General features: G+C 46.1%; 1 long non-coding RNA gene across 1 annotated transcript; it reads left to right on the forward strand.

Moving 5' to 3' along the window:
• The first annotated feature begins 1289 nt into the window (after nt 1–1289).
• On the forward strand, nt 1290–11214 carry LOC115460347. The gene is made up of 3 exons (XR_003940468.1): nt 1290–1300; nt 4492–4498; nt 11136–11214. It is a non-coding gene; the product is annotated as an uncharacterized LOC115460347 (long non-coding RNA).
• The last annotated feature ends 426 nt before the right edge of the window (nt 11215–11640 follow it).

Below are 11640 nucleotides of genomic sequence, written 5' to 3' on the forward strand. Positions count from 1 at the left end.
TTCGCCCTGGACCCCCCTACCGCTGCCAACCCTCCCCCTCCGTTGCTCGCCTACCTTCGCTGGCGGGGGACCCCAACCCCCGCCAGCCGAGGTCCGCGTCCTCCTGCCGCTGCCGGCTGCCTTTGGTCCTTTAATTCTTCCATTGAAGTTGGCGCCGACGAAAGTTTCTTTTGAGTCTGACGTCGCTGCACGTTGTACGTGCAGGACGTCAGACTCAGAAATTGTTTCTGAGTCTGACGTCCTGCACGTACAACGTGCAACGTGCAGCGACGTCAGATTCAAAAGAAACTTTTTCGTCGGCGCCAGCTTCAATGGAAGAATGAAAGGACCAAAGGCAGCCGGCAGCGGCAGGAGGACGCGAACCTCGGCTGGCGGGGGTTGGGGTCCCCCGCCAGCGAAGGTAGGCGAGCAACGGAGGGGGAGGGTTAGCAATGGCAGCGGCTGGGGGGAGGGGGATCGGCAATGGCGGCGGCGGCGGCGGCGGCGGGGGGGGGGGGCTATAATGTGCCCCCCCTCTCTGGCCCTGGCCCCCCCTACCGCCGCAGTTCAGATACGCCCCTGGTACAAACACAGGGGTGCTTTTATGAAGCTGTAGCAAAAGGGGGCCTACTCTGGCATCAGCGTGTGTTTTTGACATGTGCCGAGACCCCCTTTTACCATAGTTGGTAAAAGGCAGAGTTTTATTTTAAAAGAAATGGACATGTGGCAAGTGGCACCCATTTCGGGTGGGAGCAGTTACTGCCACCCATTGAGGTGACAGTAAGGGCTCCCGTGCTGCCCCAGTGGTAACCGGGCAGTGCCCAATTACTGCCAGGTAATAGCGTGCACTGGGGGTGAGAACTACTGCTGGGCTGCTGCGGTAGCCCAGTGGTACTTCCCTTTTAGTTAGCGGTAAACCCACGTTGGGCTTACCGCCGCTTTGTAAAAGGACCCCTCAGATTATAAGCCCTTCAGGGACAAAAAAACCCCAACCTTATTGAACCTGAATGTGTGCTTCAATAACTTTTGAGCATGCAGGTGGTATATAAAAAAAAATTGAATAATAAAAAAAAATTGCTTCCATAATGAATATCCTGGTGCTTACTAAACATACTATTTAGACATATTTTGATTTTATTTCAAACAATTCTTCCACCAGATAAAACTGAGTCTGATACTCAGTAGCAGTTCTTTCTAGCCAACCTTTCTAGAAGAGCTTGTGTTTGGAAAACAGGATTCCTCTGGGTCTTTCTCTGAGAAAAGAAGCAGATGGCGAAGGCCTCTGGCACTGTTTCTCTCTCTTGCCCTGGATAACTATGTGGTAACAGTTCTGAGCACCCTCTATTTCTGTCGCTCCTACATAATTCATGACTTGATTCAATGTGGGTCATATGGGGTTCTTGTACAGCAATACATGTTTTTTTTTCCTCACAAGGGATTTATAAAGCTTTATAGCTCTCAGAGATTTTTCTCTTGAATTTGAAACTCAAGTGTTTTATAGCCTTGGCTCTTTGAAACTTCTTAAAGGCTACCTTAATATGCATGCTAACGTTATGTTTAAAGATTGTTGTCCTTTCAAAAAGAACACTATAAAAACATGAAAATGATTTTTTAAAATAGTTTTTATTTATAAATTTTCAAACAGTAAACAAGAAAAGAAAATTGTGAACCATGGAAAAACACTGCTGTAAACATGGGAATACAATATGTGTAGTATTATAACATAATAAATCATAAGGATACACAAGGAAAGACATGTAATATAAAAGAATAAGGGATGGAGATAGCAACATCATTAGTAGAAGTAAAAAGAGGAAGGGGTGAAGAAAGGAAATAAGTAAAAGATTAAGGAGGTGAGGAAGAAGAGCAATAAGAGTCCAGTGGTGACCATAATTTCCGAAAAGAAGATATAAGTACATAAGTAATGCCATACTGAGAAAAGACCAAGGGTCCATCGAGCCCAGCATCCTGTCCACGACAGCGGCCAATCCAGGCCAAGGGCACTTGGCAAGCTTCCCAAACGTACAAACATTCTATACATGTTATTCCTGGAATTGTGGATTTTTCCCAAGTCCATTTAGTAGCAGTTTATGGACTTGTCCTTTAGGAAACCATCCAACCCCTTTTTAAACTCTGCTAAGCTAACCGCTTTCACCAATTTCTCCGGCAACGAATTCCAGAGTTTAATTATACATTGGGTGAAGAAAAATTTTCTCCGGTTTGTTTTAAATTTACTACACTGTAGTTTCATCGCATGCCCCCTAGTCCTTGTATTTTTGGAAAGCGTGAACAGACGCTTCACATCCACCTGTTCCACTCCACTCATTATTTTAAGGGCAATTATTTCTTCATATTTCCTAAAAAGACAAATGTAGCCCCACCAGTCATAAAAGGAGATATTTGAGTTATTCCTCCAGTGAAGGACAATGACATGGATAGCAAGTATGATCATCAGATTGAACAGCTTAGCAAAATCAGGTAAAATTGAGATGCCAGGTGTGGAGGAATGTAAGATGATGATCTTATATATAAGACTGCCAGTTAAATAGGACTTTTTAAAATTAGTGTTAGTTAAAAAAATACAATATAATACAATCAGTGCGGCCCTATCATTAGGCCACCTGACGCGGGGGCCTCAGGCGGCACTTTTGTGAGGTGGTATCGCCTTCCACCCTACCCTTCCCAAACTTCTTCCCCGAATTTACCTTTTTCTTTTCTTATTTTTCAAAAGAAGGTGGCACAGTGGCTCCCATAGGCTGCCCTGCCACTGGTCCCGGCCCCTTCTCTCTACTGCGAGCAGCTGCTTCCGAGGAAACAGGAAATTATGTCAGAGAGGTGGGCCGCCCACAGTAGTGAGAAGGAGTTGGGACCGGCGACAGGGTAGCCTATGGAAGTTGCTGCTGCTGCCTTCTTTTGAAAGACAAGAATAGAAAAGGATGGGCAATTTCAGGGAAGGGGGTTGGGGAGGGAAGGGTGGAGACAGTGGCGGAGGAGCTGGGGTGGCAGCTCATTTTCTGCCTCAGGCGGCAGATTGTCTTTGGCTGCCCCTGAATAAACAAGTAGTAAAAACTACTAAATGGATACCTCATACATATAACTATAAATATAATCCAAACAAATGGGTTTTTAGCAGTTAATGAAAATGTAATAATTTCGAGTTAATCTTAACTCCATTGACAACAAATTCCAGCATTGTGCCAAAATATAAGCAAAACCCATAGCATGGATCAACTTATGTCTAATTCCTTTGGGTGTAGGAAACTGCAATAAACCTTGGCCTCGCAACCTAAGAGATTGACCCAATTTCCCCAGCATAAGGATATCTAGTAGATAATCAGGAACAAACCCACTGGCCTGGCGTAATTGGGTGGGCTCAGATGCAATATTGGGGCCCCGATTATAGAATTACCTCCTTAAACTTTAACAGTTTTCTTTTTTATATTATGGGCCAAATTTTATAAATGGCACCTTAAAATTGGCACCAAAAAACCACACATGCAGCACAGTTCTATAAACTATGCCTAAAGTTAGATGTAGTTTATAGAATATGCTCATGCACCATTCTTGCGCCTAACTTAGGTGCAGATCAGGTGTATTCCATAATAGTGTTACTTCCTGTTCAGGGGCAGAGGGAAACAGAGAGCAGTGGAGCCGACAAGCGCGAGGCTGCTCTCTGCATCCTCTAGCAGGCAAGAATGCACCCGGGGGGGGGGGGGGACTTGATGCGCTGGGAGGGGGGTGTCATTGCGCCGTGGGGGGGGGGGGGGCTTGATGTGCTGGGGAGGTGGGTGTCATTGCGCTGGGGGGCAGTGTGTCGTGCTGCACCTGGGGGGGGGGGGTGTGCAGCGGTGATCCGCCAGCCGACCTAGGATCGCCACTGCCAAGCTTTACACTTTTATGTGATAATCATGAATAGGACTTATAAAATAAGGGCCATAGTAAATGATGCCAGATAAAGACCAACCCAGTTAATCAGTATCCATACTAATGTACACCCCTCTGGTGCAGTTGTTAAGGTTGTACCTGATGCTCCATGCCAATTACATTCCCTCTCTACCTTTTTATGAAGTGTTAAAATCATTAAGTTTTGCTTTCATTCCATCCACTTGCTATATAAAGATCCCCCTTGTTTATTCCATGCCTTTTAAATTCCATCACTGTTTTGTCCCCATTATCTCCACTGGGAGGGCATTCCAGGCATCCACCGCTCTTTCTGTGAAAAAGTATTTCCTGATGCTGCTTTTAAGTTGAGCTCCTTGCAGCGTCATTTATGTCCCTCTAGTTCTGTAACTTTCCAATCTCGGTAACTTGGTCTAGCTGAAAACTGCATTTTCTACTTGGCTAGAAACATTCCTGGGAATGTGTTAGTCCTGGTAAGAAAATAGCAAACATACATGCAATTTCAAATATTTGCACCCCTCTTTTATCTTAACTGTCTGCAGAAATAGAACGTACAATGTATGCATTTAACATATACTTTAACCTAGGTAGTTCTTTTTGAAAATTTGCTAGACATAAAGTACATTGAGAAAAGAATGTGGATTTCACAGCTATGCAGTTCAGTGACTAGTGTCACTTCATTTCATGTGTTGCAACACACACAGTTCACTTGCTACTGCCTTAGCAAGCAGTTTTCATATGCTCTTCAAGGCTTTACTGAGTATTATGCTATTTATCATGTAAGGTTAAACTGGTTTAGTGTGCATGAAAATTACAAGTGCCCTTCAGTAATAGATTTGTATGTCTAGCTTTCTAGTATCAAGCTGTTTATTGATTACTTTGAGAGTATTCTATGTGATCACAATTTTTTCATTCTTTGCAGGTTCTCTCAAGGTTTGTGGCCACAGTGTTTTTTTAAATAGGTTTTCAGTGGATGAGTCATACTATCTTATTGTGCTTTTATTGTCTTTCACATTTCCTTTCTCAGTTTTGGTGTGTAACTATTTTTCTCTGAGGACAAGCAGGCCTATTATCTTACATTTGTTGGTGACGTCATCCACAGAGGACCGGTGCAGAAACGCTGTCCAATGTACCTTCATTTTAAGATCTAAGGCAGCGCTCCCATGGCACATCCACGGTGAAGAGGAGTGTGTGTTCTTCAGTGCTCTTTTCAGCGCTGTTGGTTGATAGCTCTTCAGGTGCCTTCCCTCGTGAGGGTTTTCCCCCTTTTCTCTTCAATTTTACCTTTTTTGTAAGGTTATTACTCCTCATAATTTTATTAGAGCATTTTCCCCCGCTTTCAGGTTTCCTTTATTTTTTCGGCACCAAAGGCCTTCTTAGGCCTGAGCATTGGCAGGTTCCATCAACTATTTTTCAGGTGAAGCTGTGCCCCTTTTTTTCCTCACTATTGAGCCGTTTGATTTTGCTTTGGCTATTTTCCCTTCCATGTCATCTAATGTTCCCAGTGGCTTTAAGCGCTGTACCAGGTGCAATTGGACCATCTCTGTGCTGACACACTATTCCTGGTGTATCCAGTGTTTGGGGCCAGATTATAATCATCTAAACATAATGATCTGTCTCTGGTCTTTTCCTTTAACACAGGTCACCACTTTAAAGTATCTTGGATAACCTTGGACTTTCAACTTTCCCTTTGCCCATATTTCCTCTGATAAGAACATAAGAACATAAGATAGCCATATGGGTCAGACCAATGTTCCATCTAGCCCAGTCTCCTGTTTCCAAAAGTGGCCAATCCTGGTTCACGATTACCTGGTAGAAACCCAACAGTTGCCTTTGTTCACTTCGTTTATCCATTCCCTGAGGATCTCTTCTGCTACACTTCTTCCAACATTGCTTCTATCTAAGCTTGACTATTGTAATATTATTTATGTTGGCCTCCCGCTCTCTGCTTTGAAAAGATTACAAATTGTTCAGCATACTGCTATTTGTCTCCTTAAACATTCATCATGTTTTGACTGTGCTTTTCCTCTTTTGGCTTCCCATTACTGGCTCCCAGCCCCTTTCTGTCTGCAGTATAAAACACTGTTCCTTACTCATAGGGTGCTCTACACTAATATTCCTGCCTAACTCTCCTCTTTAATCTCCCCCTACCAGCCCTCACAATCCCCACATTGTCTATGAAAATCATCTTACTCTTCCTCCAGTTCATTGCTCACGCTTTCAAAGCCACATGCCACTCTGCCATTTTTTTGCATGGCCCCTTCTATTTGGAATTCCCTCCTTTCCTATCTTCATTCAGAGTGTTCTCTTCCTAAATTCAAAGCAGCACTGAAAACTTACCTATTTACCCTAGCTTTCCCTGACTTCACCAGGCCAGGGGCTCAGTATCTCACAGCTCAGTCTGCTCTACTGTAGTATTTGAATTAGTGTATGTATGTGTTTTTTTCTTTCTCCTTTATTCTATTCTTTCCCGTCATACAAAATGGAGTTCTTTTCTGTTTCCATGTAGACCGTACACTGCTTTGATTTTATTTTGAAGGTGGTTAAGCAAGTGCCTAATAAACTAAACTAAACTGTGTTCTCTGTTTGTGTATGCAGACAAGAACCCAGAAATCCAGAGTCTCAAAAAGAGAATATTTCTTGAGCCAGATCCAAATCGTTGACATTGGCATCGGTATTGGCCTTGGCATCTGCATTGGCATTGGAAGTGTTAGTCCTTATGGCTACCAGACCCGTGTCTGACACTGGAGTGCCGACACTTAATGCTGGCTGCTGTGCAGAGCCACTAGACCAGTCTGTATTAGACCCATACCAAGGAGGCATGTGGATCCCATGTCACCTTTGTTGGCACTGAGGGACGTCAAGTGGCTCAGCATCAGGCAAAGGGCCAAGAAGCACAAGCATTGTTCCCCCTCAACACACAGTGCTGGGAGCTCAGGGCATTGAGGACCCATGGTACCCAAGAAGTGTCAGCGCCAAGAGGCGTGCTCCCCCTCTATTGATATCACGGTTGTGGGCGGCGTTGCCGTTATTTCCAGACCTTCTGTTCTTGTATCTAGCTCTGTGACCTCTCCAGTCTGCCTTTTTCCTGTTGTATTCCTGTTAGCCAAGCCTCGCTTTGGTGTCCCTGAAGCCAAGCCTTGCTTTGGTCTCCCTGCTTCTCGCTTCATTTCCTACTTGTGACAATCATCAGCCTACTCCTTTATAAGGACCCAGGGAGCTTTCCTACATTGCCTTTGCAACAGGTATATTTTTTCCTTTTCTTGTTGTACTGTTGTTTGATTCTGAGGGAACTGGTGGTCTTGTTAGTTGTGCCTCTGGGCACAGCCGTGAACCCTGTGTGTGTGGTTTTGGTTTGAACCTGTATGGATTATTTGCCTGCTATTTTTGCTTCCAAGCAAAGTCTTGTTCTGTTTTTCTGTGTGTGTGGTTCTGGTTTGAACCTGAATGGATTACTTCCTTGTTAACTAGGCTCTCCAGCATAGCCTGTTCTGTTTCCCTTGTTAGCTCTCACTGTTCAGAGAGCTGGTTGTTGCCAGCTGCTTTTCTTGATTGCTTTGCTTCCATGCAGCTGTGTGTGCTCTGTCTGCTCTGTTGTCTCTCCTCTGCCCGGCTGTGGTGTTGACTTATCCATGGTAAGCTCATTCCTGCTTTGTTTGTTTAGTTTTCCCTCCAGCCTGTTTAACCCTTTGTGTGCAGTGTTTGGTATTTGGTTCTTGTGTAGACCTGCCGTCTTTCTCAGTATCAGTTTTAACTGGTTGTGTGCAGTGTTTATTGTTTGTGTCTTTTGTGAACCCTGTCTCTTTTGGGTAGCTTTTCTCTGTTATCTGCTTTAACCCTTTCTGCACTCTTATGAGCCCTGCTTCTTTCCTGTCTTTTTATTTGAAAGCAGCCTTTCTCTGCTTTTGCTCATTTGCTTTTGGTTCTGGTGAGCTCTGTTCCCCTTTTCTGCTTTAGTTAGTTAGAAGCTACCTTTTCTTTCTGTCTGCTTTGCCCTTGGCATACTGTGTTTGATTTGGCCCTGGTGGGTCCTGGCCCTCCTCTGCCTGGGGAATTCTAGCAGCCTTTTCCTTCAGTCTGTTTTTTCCTGCTCAGCCATTTTCTGTGTAGCTTTGCTTTTTTTAGGGTCTGAGTCTATAGTGTCCTCCTCTGACCCTGGCTTTCCTTTTTTCCCTGTGGGCTCTGCTGTCCACTACCTGGGTTACTATGTAGCCTTTGTTTGTATTCTCTGCCTCTGGTTGTAGTCTGTACCTAAAGAACAACAAAGAGAGTCCAATTCTCCCGCAAAAACACACAAAGAAACAACAAGTCTGGTCCTTCTGAATATCTTCCGCTTGACTTGTTGTTTCTTTGTAGTCTGTATCTGCCAGTTTGGTCTGTTGCCCTTCCCTTAGAGTAGGGTTACCATACGTCCGGATTTCCCCGGACATGTCCTCTTTTTGAGGACATGTCCGGGGCGTCCGGCGGATTTTGCCCGCGCCCACGTTTGTCCGGATTTCTGGACAAACGTGAGCGCGGGTGCGGGGAGGCGCGTGCGTGCGGTGGGCGGGCGATCGTCGGCGCCGTGGGTCACCTGGTCTCCCGTCCTCTCCCCTTCCTTACCATGTTCCCTGGTGGTCTAGTGACGTCTTCGGGGCAGGAAAGAGCCCCCTCTTTCCTGCCCGGAGCGCTGCCTCCCCTGTCTATCATCCTTCTCGGTCTGGCTGGGGATTCAAAATGGCCGCCGAGAGTTGAACTCTCGCGAGGCCGCTTCAACTCTCGTTGGCCATTTGAATCCCCAGCCAGGACCGAGAAGGATGATAGACAGGGGAGGCAGCGCTCGGGCAGGAAAGAGGGGGCTCTTCCTGCCCGAAGAGAAGACATACTAGACCACCAGGGCTAGATCGTAAGTGAGGGGGGGGGGTATGTGATGGGGGGAGGGGATTATGCGACGGGGGGGGGGAGTAGGGGCGGAACCCGACCTGAAGGGGCGTGGCATGGGGCGTGGCGGGGGGCGTGGCATGAGGCGGGGTGGGGGCGGGGTAGGGGCGTGACATGTGTCCTCTTTTTCAGAGGACACAAAATGGTAACCCTACCTTAGAGTCACTGCCTGGTGCTGTTATGCTGCTTGAGCTCCAGTCCCTTCTGGGACCCCTCATTGTTCTTTTCCCTTCTCTAGTGTATGATACATTTCCAGTTCAGCCTTGTGGCCCGTATACTTGGACTCTGTAAGAGTGGGTTTTCGATCTGCCTTGCGGCCCACGTGAGTGGTCTATTTCCCTTTTCTGGTGGTGCTTGTTGATTTTCCTGAGTGTGCAGGGCTTTGTGGATTCATTTGGGCATAAGATGTATCAGGCCTTGATGCTCATTTGCCTTATTCAATCTCACCAGTTCTACACGAGCCTTTACTTGCAATCCTTGGTGCACAGTATGTTTGAGTTGGCAGACACTCTCCCTTTGATGTAGGCTGAGTCACTTCCTATGCCTCGGCCTGGGCACAAGGGCTCATGATCAGATTAACAATTGTAGAGGTGCCTTTGCTTTGCTGTCCTGGTAGCCAGGACCCAGTTTCCACCATGGCACGTACAAGTCTGCAAGCTATCTCAGAACTGATGCCCCAGCCTTTATCAATATCAGTCCTCAATGAATGGATCTGGGCCATGCTCCTAGAGCACTTAGTGGGGCTTCTTCATGCACAGAGTCCATCGGCACTGGGGGCACTTGTGCCAGCCATGACTCTACCTCTGCCTGGTTCATAGGGCCCTCAGTCTCTGGTGTGGTCACCAACCTTGGTGCTGTATGGAGCATTGGTGTTGACACCTGCCCATGTAGGTACCCCCTCAAACTCTGTAGAGAAAGCTTCACTGGAGTCTAAACATGCATCTTGGCACCATTCCAGGCATGGACATGGTTCCTCTCATCTTAAGCAGGCACAGACTCAGCCTTCCTATGCAAAGTATTTTGTTGACTGATGATACAAGGTACTTCTCGGAGGAGGAGTCTTATAGAATTCCATCAGACCCTTCTCCTGAGGAGAGATGGAAATCTCCACCTGAGAAATTCTCCTTCACTGTTTTTGCCAAGGAGATGGTGGCTGTCCTCCCTATTAAGTTGGAGATGGAGGACAAACCCAGGGCTGAGATGTTTGAGGTTCTGGACTAAGACTCTCCTCCTAGAGAGGCTGTGACTGTCCCTTCTCGCAGGATCCTTCATGACGTTCAGGTGAAGAATTGGGAGTCCCCCCTACCTGTTCCAATTTTCCCCAAAAATATTGACACCATGAATCAGATTCAAAGTGCACCTGAATTTGATAGGCTGCAGTTGCCTCATCACTCCTTGGTGATTGAATCCATGCTCAAGTGAGCCTGAAGTTCCAGGGACTTTGCCACAGCTCCTCCAGTCAGAGAGGCCTGGACGCTGGATTAATTTGGGCATAAGATGTATCAGGCCTCGATGCTCATTTGCCTTATTCAATCTCACCAGTTCTCCACGAGCCTTTACTTGCAATCCTTGGTGCACAGTATGTTTGAGTTGGCAGACACTCTCCCTTTGAAGTAGGCTGAGTCACTTCACAAGTTGGCCAGAAAGCAGAAGGCCTGTTGTAAATTTCTAGCCAGGGGTTCCTTTGACATAGAGTCCAGGATCTGTGCTCAAAGTATAGTGATGCTAGACTCTAATGGCTGCATGTCTCTGATTTGTACCCGGCAGAGGTTGGTGAATGCTACTTGCCAAGGAGAATGCATATTGATACCATTGATACCCTTTCCCGGTGGACACCACCTTCATCCTCCTCCTCCAGGAGATTTTTTGGCAAGTCAACGCGAGGTCCCTACTACTCTTAAAGGTGAAGGTACACACTCCTCACCCTGCTCCACCTGTTCAGCCCCAGTGCGCTCATTCTCTTTAACAGCATGTGCAAAAGGCCCAATCAGTTCCCCAGTTGAATCAGGGGGCAAGCTTTGACTGGCTTTAAAATAGCATAGCTACCATCAAAGTGACCATGCCAGATGACCTTCCGGTAGGAGGGAAGCTGAGTTTTTTCCCAAGTCAGGTGGCCCCTTGTAATCTCCGACCAGTGGGTTCTTCAAATAGTCTGTCTATGTTATGCTCTGCATTGATGAAAGAAGCCACTAAATTGTCCACCAAGAGTAACTTACCTCAGCTCTCCTCACAGGGAAGACTTGGGTACAGACTTAAAGATCTCAATATATATACATGAAGGAAAGCGGGAGAAGGGAGATAGGATAGAGACATTTAAGTAGTTTCATGGCATACAGTGCACAGAAGGTGAGTCTTTCAATTGATAGGAAGCTCTGGAATGAGGGGGCATAGAATGATGGTGAAAGGGGATAGACTCAGAAGTAACCTGAGGAAATATTTCTTCTAGGTGGTGAGTTTGTTGAGCAGCCTCTTGGTGGAAGTGGTGGAGAAGAAAACAGTATTTGAATTCAAGACAGCTTGTGACAAGTATATAGGATCTATAAAGGAGTGATAGGGAGAGTAGATGGCATGGATGGGTGGACTGGATAGGCAACGTAGTCTTTATTTGCCTACAATTTTCAATGTTTCTGTGTTTCTAACCATGTGGTCAAACCTGTTCCGCCAAGGGAAGAAGGGAAAGGATTCTATTCCAGGTACATCCTTGTGCCAAGAAAGACAGGAGAGATGCGTCCCATCCTAGATCTAAGGGCCCTGAACAAATATCTGGTTGAAGAAAAGTTCAGGATGGTTTCCCTATGCTCTCTTCTCCCCATGATTAAGGAACAAGACTGGCTATGCTCT

This window comes from Microcaecilia unicolor, chromosome 1, assembly GCF_901765095.1.
Source record: "Microcaecilia unicolor chromosome 1, aMicUni1.1, whole genome shotgun sequence".
Lineage (NCBI taxonomy): Eukaryota > Metazoa > Chordata > Amphibia > Gymnophiona > Siphonopidae > Microcaecilia > Microcaecilia unicolor.